Below are 11,668 nucleotides of genomic sequence, written 5' to 3'. Positions count from 1 at the left end.
CTTTGAATGTTATCTGATGTTCACCATAGCTTCCTTTCATCATGACAATGCTCCACAAAATATTGCTTCATGAAATTTTCTTTAGAAACACGGATTTTATCTTCTGTCACAGAATAAACTCTCTCTATTATAATAGTAACTCTTATTTCCTTCGTAACTTGTTTCAATAAGTTCTAAATTACAAGCAAGCTTAACTACAGTCCAAACTCATCAAGATGCATCTTCTCTCACCTCTCTATGAGTAGCTCAATCTCTAAATGAAGTTTCCAATTTTGGTGCTATGAACAAGCTTAATTCAACTTGGTTGAATCAAACTCGATTATTGACTTTGATTTTCTTGTCTTAGCATCATCTAAATTTTCCTCTGAAATAGCTAATCCTTTTACAAATGCCTCATTAAGTTCTTCTCGAAGTTCAGTGACTGCATTTATTTGTTCTTCATTTTCTTTCTTAGTTCCAGATTTACTCTCATGATTCCTTCTATCATTTCTAAAGTTCCTCTCATTGTTGCTTCTATTTTTGAAGTTTCTTCCATGATTCCTTCTATCATTTCCAAAGTTCCTTCCATTATTTCTTCTATCCATTCTATAGTACTTTTTTGTATGTTTGAAGTTGTTGCATAATTGACATACTGGAGTTCTACTTCTAGGATTCTATTGATCAATAGGTGCTCGACAATTTTGGGCTATGTCTCCAAAGTTGTTACACTTATAACACACAATATACTTCCTTTCTTCATATGTTCTACTTTCTCTTGATGTCCTTTCATTAGATCTTCTTCTATCTGTAGGGTTAGTGTTTCAACACACTCTACTATTTCTCCTATCTTTATCATATTTAGGTTTCCTATAGTCAATTGCATTATGACCAATACCATGACAATTATGACAGTAAAATTTTGTAACATGATTAAATGTTTTATTTGTACAATCTCTTTTCATATGACCTATTTCATTACATGAAAAATATTTACCTCTAAATTTATACCTATTTTCCTTAGGAGATTCCACTTGCTTAGGTTCATCCAATTTCTCATTTTCCTTCTCATGTCCAACTGCTTTGGATTTATCAGAAGTTTGACTGTATTCAATCTTATCATTAGATTTATCTTTCTCTTTCAAATTTGATTTACTTTTAGGTTTCTTTGTAGACATGTTAAATAGATTAGCAAGACCAGTCTTATCATAGGTAGGTCTTTGTATTGATATTGATTCATTAATCTTTTCTCGACTAGTGTAAATCTTTCCAAGTTGTTTCTTGCACTGAGTTAGTTCACCTTTCACAATAGTGTTGTACTTATGAAGTTCTTCATGATCTTCTTTCAATGTTTCAAATTCAAATGTCTTCTTTACTAGACTCGCTCTAAGATCTAAGTTTTCAGTCTTCAAATCTAATTCAATTTTGCTAGGATCATTCCTCAAACTCAATTTTAAATAGGTAGTCTTCAATTCATTCTTCAAGATTTTGTACTCTATTTTCAATTTTGAATATTCATCATCACTAGTAGATTTGGGCTTGGATTTGAGATGTTCAATCTTGTCCTTCAATTGTCCAATGTATACTTTGGAGTCTTCATATATATCTTTCAGCTTATCTCTTTCTTCAGTAAGGAGATCAATTTGTTCAAGTGCCTCTTCAAGGTTCTTCATCAACTATTTCATATCCATAGGGATCTTACTCAAGTTGTTAAGCCTCTTCTAAGTAACTATGCTCTGATACCAATTGTTAGAAATAGGGAATACTAAGAGTGTGGGGGTGAATCAATATTCTACAAACTTTTGTCACCAACTAGATATTATTAGCTACTTTGAACCATGCATAAGAAAGTAAACAAGCAATGAAGAATAGTAATAATAACCATGCATAAAGAGAACACATAACACCATATTTTGTTAATTGGGGGAACCCTGGCTAAGGGAAAACCCTGGTGGGGATGATACCCATTAGATAATATACTAATATATATGTTCCTGGTTAGAGGATGGACCCTATTAGGAGTCAATGAGAAAATTCAGTATAGAAAATCCTTGTTAGGAAACTTTGAATCCTTGTTAGGAGATTCCAACCATGTTAGGAGTTGTAGTACAATGGATGCAAGAAGAGCTCACTGCCCAAACATGCACTTCCAATTACAAGAAGAGCTCACTACCCAAACAAGTAATTAGTCCTCAAGTATATAGATGTTGTACCTTCTTTCTTGGCTAATCTTTGACCTTAGCTTGATCTCAGATCATGAAATCAGGTTCACAAAAATTTTGCATACATCACTTCACAAAAAGTTTGCATATCACTTCTCATATTACAATTGGACATTACTTTGCATTAAAAATGACTTCGCAAGATGTCTTTGCATAAATACCATGCCTTTTCAAAAATTGTTGCTAGGTCAGCTAAGACCTCAATATACTTTTCCAACTTAGAGTAAACATCTAGGATGTTAGCCCTAATTGGTCAAGTAAATATTTTATAAACAAAATAATTCCTTTCCCTTTAATTTTGTTGTTCTATTTCACTAGAAAATTGTGAATATCTCTTTTCTGTATTGTCTGTACTAACATTCGAGGTTATAAACATCATCATCAACATGTATACTGTCTCCATCTATCTCCACTAGTCATAATATGAAGTTAGAACCATTTTACATATAAAATAATGTACTATTGTAAACCAATTTCATACTTAGCCAATTTTCTAAGTTCCAAAAGCTAAGTATCTTTATTACTGAGGTTTTCTACAAGTACATCATGTATTGTCATTAATGACAACAATAACATCACTACATAAAGCCAATTGTCAACAAAAAAAAATCCTAGGTCCCTTAGATGTCAATATAAATCAAAATTGAACTCTGTTGTAACTCGATAAACACACAAAAAAAATGTTGTAACTCAGTAAACACTGAAATAGCTCGATAAATGCTTAACATGAAAATCTTAAGATATTTTCTATGATTAATGTTACTTTAACTTAGTTGCAAACACATAAAAGAAATAGCATGAACACAATTGACACCGAGATTTTAACATGGAAACCCAATTTGGGAAGAACCACCAATTGCAGCTAGTTACTGATTTTCACTCTTCTAAAATGAGCCTTGTTAGGAGCCAGCCCTGTTAAAGGTTACAAAACACACTATTAGGTGTGACCCTATTAGAGGATTTATTCACCGTGTTAGGAGTGGCATTGTTAGAGGTCTTTAGACAATTCAATAGAAATGCCACCATGTTAGAGGATTTACAAATAGTTGTTAAGCCAACTCTGTTAAGAGATTTAGATCACTACTACAATGGGTAGAGAGTAATAATGAGATGACCTGCCTTCTTATGCAACTAAATTGCTAATTACAGATCTCAATTCTAGCTTGTATACTTGATCCTTCCTGATTGAATATATCTTTACATCTCAACAAGGATATTTTGCTTATCCTTCTAATTCACTTCCTTTAAGCATCACCAAAACTTCAATTTTGTTCCACACATTCAATCCTCAACTTGACCTTATATTTATATCTTACACATTGCCAAATCAGCTTGAATACAACTTAGAATAATTAATATTCATCTTCTTATTCAGCTAGAACCAACAAATAAAACTATTTAACTCAATATGCCAAAGCAAGAAAATCCTTTGTCAGCCAACCCTACTTAGTAGATACTAACTCTACATATGGTCTACTTTCTCTTGATGTTCTTTCATTAGATCTTTTTCTACCTACAGGGTTAGTGTTTCCAGACATTCTACTATTTCTTCTATCTTTATCATATTTAGGTTTCCTATAATCAATTGCATTATGACCAATACCATGACAATTATGACAGTAAAATTGTGTAACATGATTAAATGATTTATTTGTAAATTTCTTTTCATATGACCTCTTTCATTACATGAAAAACATTTACCTCTAAATTTATACATGCTTTCCTTAGGAGATTCCACTTGCTTTGGTTCATCCAATTTCTCAGTTTCCTTCTCATGTCCAACTTCTTTGGATTTATTAGAAGATTGATTGTATCATCAAATTTATCTTTCTCTTTCGGATCTGATTTACTTTTAGGTTTCTCTGTAGACATGTTAAATAGATTAGCAAGACCAATCTTATCATAGGTAGGTCTTTGTATTGACATTGATTCATCAATCTTTTCTCTGCTAGTGTAAATATTTTCAAGTTGTTGCTTGCACTGAGTTAGTTCACCTTACACAATAGTGTTGTACTTATGAAGTTCTTCATGATCTTCTTTCAATGTTTCAAATTTAGATGTCTTCTTCACTAGACTTGCTCTAAGATCTATATTTCCAGTCCTAAAATATAATTCAATTTTGCTAGGATCATTCCTCAAACTCAATTTTAAATTGGTAATGCTCAATTCATGCTTCAAGATTTTGTGCTTTATTTTCAGTTTTGAATATTCATCATCACTAGTAGATTTGGGCTTGGATTTGAGATGTTCAATCTTGCTTTTCAATTGTCCAATGTATACTTTGGAGTCTTCATATCTATATTTTAGCTTATCCCTTTCTTTAGTAAGAAGATCAATTTGTTCAAGTGCCTCTTCAAAGTTCTTCATCAACTATTTCATATCCATAGGGATCTAACTCAAGCTGTTAAGCCTCTTCTAAGTAACTATGCTCTGATCACAATTGTTAGAAATAAAGAATACTGAGAGGGGGGTGAATCAGTATTCTACAAACTTTTGTCACCAACTGGATATTATTAGTTACTTTGAACCATGCATAAGAAAGTAAACAAGCAATGCAGAAGAGTAATAATAACCATGCATAAAGAGAACGCATAACACCATATTTTGTTAACTAGGAAAACCCTGGCTAAGGGAAAACCCCAATGGGGATGATACTCACTAGATAATATACTAATATATATGTTCCCAGTTAGAGGATGGGCCCTCTTTGGAGTCAATGAGAAAATTTAGTATAGAAAGTCCCTATTAGGAGACTTTGAATCCTTGTTAGGAGATTCCAACCCTGTTAGGAGTTGTAGTACAGTGGATGCAAGAAGACCTCACTGCCCAAACATGCACTTCCAATTACAAGAAGAGCTCACTACCCAAACAAGTAATTAGTCCTCGGGTATGTAGATGTTGTACCTTCTTTCTTGGCTGATCTCTGACCTTAGCTCGATCTCAGATCATGAAATCAGGTTCACAAAAACTTCGCATACATCACTTCACAAAAAGTTTGCATATCACTTCTCATATTACAATTGGACATTACTTCGCATTACAAATGACTTCGCAAGATGTCATTGCATAAATACCATGCCTTTTCACAAATTGTTGCTAGGTCGGCTAAGGCCTCAATATACTTTTCCAACTTAGAGTAAACATCTAGGATGTCAGCCCTAATTGGTCAAGAAAATATTTTGTAAACAAAATAATTCCTTTCCCTTTAATTTGTTGTTCTATTTCACTAGTAAATCGTGAATATCTCTTTTTCGTATTGTCTGTACTAATGTCCAAGGTCATAAACATCATCATCAACATATATATTGTCTCCATCTATCTTCACTAGTCATAATATGAAGTTAGAACCATTTTACATATAAAATAATGTATTGTTGTAAACTAATTTCATACTTAGCCAATTTTCGGAGTACCAAAAGCTAAGTATCTTTGTTACCAAGGTTTTTTGCAAGTAAGTACATCATGTATTGTCATTAATGACAACAATTACATCACTACATAAAGCCAATTGTCAACAAAAAATAAATCTCAGGTCCCTTAGATGTCAATATAAATCAAAATTAAACTCTGTTGTAACTCGGTAAACACACAAGAAAAATGTTGTAACTCAGGAAACATTGAAATAGCTCAATAAATGCTTAACATGAAAATATTAAGATATTTTATGTGATTAATGTTACTTTAACTTAGTTGCAAACACATAAAAGAAACAACATGAACACAATTGACACCAAGACTTTACATGGAAACCCAATTTGGGAAAAACCACCAATTGCATTTAGTTACTGGTTTTCACTCTTCTGAAGTGAGCCCTATTAGGAGCCAACCCTGTTAAAGGTTACAAAACACACTATTAGGTGTGACCCTGTTAGAGGATTTATTCACCCTGTTAGGAGTGGCCTTGTATGAGTTCTTTAGACAATTCAATAGAAATGCCACCTTGTTAGAGGATTTACAAATAGTTATTAAGCCAACTCTGTTAAGATATTTAGATCACTACTACAATGGTTAGAGAGTAACAATGAGATGACCTGATTTCTTATGCAACTAAATTGTTGATTAAAAATCTTAATTCTGGCTTGTATACTTAATCCTTCTTGATTGAATATATCTTTGCATCTCAACAAGGATATTTTGCTTACCTTTCTAATTCACTTCCTTTAAGCATCATCAAAACTTCAATTTTGTTCCACACATTCAATCCTCAACTTGACTTTATATTTATATCTTACACATTGTCGAGTCAGATTTAATACAACTTAGAATAATTAATATTCATCTTCTCAGTCGGTTAGAACCAACAAACAAAACTACTTAACTCAATATGCCAAAGCAAGAAAATCCTTTGTTAGCCAACCCTGCTCGGTAGATACTAACTCAAAACGATTTTCCTATGTTAACCAAGTGAACTCGGTTAACACTGCATATTCAAAAAGTTTCTTTGGTAACCAAGTGAGCTCGATTAACACTGGTTCCATCCAACATTTCTTTCATTAATTGAGTGAGCTTGGTTAACACTCAACTTCTGCAAACTTTCCTTTGTCGCCCAAGTGAACTCGGTACACACTGTCTTCTGAACTAGGCAAACTCTGGAATGCTCAACAGACACAGGGAATTGTCTTCAATGCCCGAGTGAGCTCGGCACACACTAACTGGCAATGATATGACATTTTGTGTAACATCAAAGATAATACACAATTAAACATTTGTTTCCAACACCCAACTATAAGGCCATTTATGCAATTGGAAAATTCTTGCTAAAGGACAATTTCAAAATAGACTGGAAAGACATAAAAATGAGCTAAAGTTCAACTTTCATGGAGTGATATTTGTATTTATCATAAAATAATTTCTAATAATTTCATGGACTATAAAAAAAGTACATATCATAATGATAAATATTTGAACCACAACATATCTACCATTTACAAAACATGGATATTGTATCATAACCCAATAGTTGAGTGGGTATCAATAGGGCATAGTTTGTAATAATAGTGTACACTTAAAGCTTAATATATTGAATACAAAAGTATTATGACTTGGGAGGGATCTAACATTTGAATTTTTAATAGGAGTAATTGAATAAAATATTCTTGTTAGATTAGACAAGAAGCAACAAATTATATGATGTCACATAAACAATGTAACAAAATATTATTTAGTATATCATTATTGATTTCTAATATAAAATTATTGATCTAATTTCTTATTGAATTTTATTATGACACTGGAACAAAAAAAACACAAAAATGACAAAATTTAATAGATAAAAAGATAGTGTGACTCTAATCACCTCATGTACCTTGTATAATGTGTTTGAGACCTTCCCTTTGTAATATTAAATGTTTTGTGGCTTAAATTCTTCTACTTATAGTGTCGCATGCAATAATTTGATCTAATTTTAAATTTTGAAATGTAAATCTTTGTATGTGTACGTTTAATGTAATTACGTGCATAACTCATATCCTCAATAATTCCTTGACAAAACATTATATTAAGAAATCACGCATGCAATAATTTGATCTAATTTTAAATTTTGAAATGTAAATCTTTGTATGTATATGTTTAATGTAATCACGTGCATAACTCATATCTTCAATAATTCCTTGACAAAACATTATATTAAGAAATCATAAAATATAAATATAAATTGCTTGCATCTTTTGTAATACTTAACATCACAGTATGATATATCCTAATAACATCATAATAGACCACTATGAAACCTTCTTCCCAACTTAGATCATTAAAACTAAATTAATAAGTTTAATGAGAAAAAGGTGTTTGAAAACTGCGTGGAGAATCTAAAATAGTTGTTGAAAGGAGTTGGATTTCCAATTTGTTAGCTTTTCGCTCCCACCAATATATGTGCTTTGTCTCTAGTGTCTTCCAAATTTACAAGATAAAGTCGAAACTTCTCATCAGTCAAGATTAATATTTACCCAAGACATGCCCTTTATATAAATATAAACAACAATACTAGTATTTCCATTTGTCTTATTTTCTTCTAAAAGAAGAGGGTCAGAAATCGCTTTACAAACACTTAAAAGCGGCACCCATAACTATCCAGCCTTGTTCACCATATGCCTCTTCAAGACCATATATGATATAATTTGATTGTGTTGCTTGCTTGTAGTTCATCAATGTCGCTTTTGATTGAGATAATTTCTTTATGATGGTATCCTACTTTGATTGATTATAATGGTATCTTACTTTGATTGATTGTTGCTTTTGGGTTTAACAATTGTTATGTTTTTCTTTATATTAATCATTATACAAGGTAATAATATATAAAGGTTTTTACAATTTAATTGTATAATATTTCTAATGTTTATTTTGAAACATATTTTGATAATCTATTATCAATATGAATTAGAATGTGAATTATAAGATATGATTGTTAATTTATTTATTTTAATTAAAATAGTACAAATAAAGAAATAGTAAAAAGTTGTTACAATATAATAAATTATTGTAACATATAAATGGTTTACATTCAAACTTCAATTATTCTAATTCATTTTAATAATGCATCATGGAATATGATACAAAACATTCATGTTTGAATGTAATACATAGTCGAAGTGAAGTAGTTCTAACTCATCCTAATGATAGATTATAAAATAATTAGAAAGCTCGCTCGAAAATAAATTCAAGAGAAACCTGCTTATTTTAGGTAAAATTCAGGAGCTTAAGCAAAATAGTAAATAATTTATGTAAAAACTAAAAATAAATGCATCGTTACAATTATATCTTCCTCTTCCTAGCTCTAGTAAAAACTAAGGGAGAGGTAGAAGTAGAGGGTCTAGTCCTAAAAGTTTGCATTGGCATGATTGTGCCTCCTTGTTCGGTATGTCTGATTCAATATGTGGCTCATCCTCCATTTTGGATGTAGCATTGCCTCTAGCTTCTCCTAGCACCAGCAATAACTATTCATTCAACTCAATGTTATCTAGTGTGAAGCCAAACCTACCCCCCTCATCCTTTGCCAACCTCACCAAATGACTGATGGCATACTCTTCAAAAACCATGTCAAATCAATTTCAAATTGATAGAAATCAGTTTGCAAGTGTTGGGAAAACTATTTTTTCCCTCTCTCAACAAAATACATCTTAAGAAATGAAATTAATTTGGGTTGCTTTTTGTCTTTAAGTGCTATTGTAAAATTAGGTGTCAATTTTTGCATGATGACTATTTTGTGAGTTTTTTGCCAAAACATTAGTGAGATTTTGGTGTCAATAAAGATATAAAGTCGCTAGGCTAGAAAACTCAACCAAACTTTGCAAATCAGAGAGCACTCTAGTAGTAGTACATCTATTATCTAAGCCATTAACATTAAAAAAATATCAAACAATCAAAGACAATTGATCACTCATAACATGTTGTATGAATGGATTCTTGTTTTGTTTTTGGAGGGCAACTTTAAATTCTTTACCAATTACAAATTATAAAATGCATAACAAAATTTCATATAAATCATCCTACTGTCAAAGACCTTTGAATGAGCGGACCCTCTACCCATGTTATCCATCATGAGTTGGTGTAGGGATGGAGAACTTGTGCGCTTGAAAGAAATTTTACGAGTTCAAGTTGTACCAAGTTAAGGTGTGTTTGCCTTGTTTTTAGCACATCTATTGATGATAAAAAATGTACTTAATCAAAATCAAGTGATCTAATTCATCCTAATGATAGATTATGCAATATAATCTAAAACATTAATTGTGAAATTTTCATTTTTCAATACATAACATATTTGATAACACATAACATGATATATGTAGGGTGTCTTCAGGTCTCTTCTTTATGTTGTTGGAGAACAGTACTACTCAAAAAAAGGCATAACAAAATTTAATAAGAATCAACTAATTTTAAGAATTTTGAATTAATTGATAAGTCATTTGACCCTATGTTCAGTACAAGTTGGCCTAAAGGTGGCGAACTTCTGCTCTAGAAGGGAATGTCAAAGTTCAAATCCAATACGGGTAAAGAAAACACCTCTCCTTTGTAGTTAGTTAGGTGCCTCACACGATACATGTTGGACAGTGTCATATTATCTTAGGCCTTTTGTAAATCCAAAAACAGCACAAAAACACATTAATTATCAAGACTATTTCACGTATAAGCTGGATAAGCGGCACTTAAAACAACGCAGTTTATGTGTAAGTCAGATTAGCAACACGCAAAACAATGCACTATTTTTGGCACTGTTCATATTTAGTATGGCCAACAAGTCAAACTAGTTCCGCATACATATGGTGGGGATATATAGTAGTTATTTTTTATTAATTCATATTGAACTCGTGAAATCATTACATTATGACAATTTGAGACCTCCAAGGCTACCAGCTATGACTTGTACCAGGACTTATATTTGATGGCATGCCCACAATTTCTACTTTCCTGATAGGGCTTACGAAAAGTTGATTGAGTTTTCCCCCATCAATTTTAACCCCCAATTTGCATTAGTCAGGACATTCAACATGCAAACAGTGCCTTCCAGTACACCTCTGACCTAAAGGGAAGCCATTGTCAGTGTTGATTAATAAGCATCTTCTTTTCTTTCCTCATGTGCATGAATGTGTAGGTATTACTGTTTGTTTATGTGCATACCCACACATACACATATAAAATATATATACACATGATTGTACCTTGATCAATAAACCCTAGAACCTAACCATGATTGGACAATGTTACAAGCCATCTGGAGAGCACCAGGAAAATCAGATAGCACCTGCACCAGGTATCATGGTCATTCAAAATGCATAGAATGCCTTTCAGACTTTCAGTACAGTTCTGAACCACAAGGTAGTCTTCTGCCAGGCTTGACTAATAGATTGGTATTTGACTTTCCCATGTCTAATATCAGCCACTATTATTGCACCTACTGCTCTCAGGCATATTTAGAATTTGTAGCCTAGATACCTTTCTCTGCCATGCCAGTTGTAGATGCTGACATAGGACAGGCCCTAATGAGTCATAAGCAGCTTTAGTCCACCTGACTTTCTCTAAAGATGGTGACACTCTAAATTTGAAGAGTACTTTGTGGGAGGAGTATGGGTCTTTCAATCCCATCACTTGAATAGTCAGTCCAACAATTAATAAAATGCCTGTTGAATCAGGTGGGCATATTGGGTGGAATTATTGCAAATGACTCATACGGATGAAATGAATCTTCAATTAGCAGAACCTCCAAACAATAATATAAACTGAGTCAAGGTTTGCTAATAAAGCCCATTATCGACCTTATTTGAGATGATTAGGCAGTAGATATTTCCATATAAGATAATTATATGGCTGTTATATTGGCAAACTATGTTTTCTGACAATGTCCTTTAGACTTACTTGTGCAGTGCACCCCATAGTTTTCAGTCAGAAAATGATTCTGCAGATCAAGTATGTTTGATTTGTATGCACAACTATTTGCAATGATTTTCTGTGTCTCTTCTTGTCAATCATCTCGTCTC

The sequence above is a fragment of the Cupressus sempervirens genome, chromosome 5, assembly GCF_028749045.1.
Source record: "Cupressus sempervirens isolate cs-2001-9-10 chromosome 5, ASM2874904v1, whole genome shotgun sequence".
Taxonomy (NCBI): Eukaryota; Viridiplantae; Streptophyta; class Pinopsida; order Cupressales; family Cupressaceae; genus Cupressus; species Cupressus sempervirens.
The sequence above is the reverse complement of the archived record's forward strand: the minus strand, read 5'-3'. Positions refer to the sequence as shown.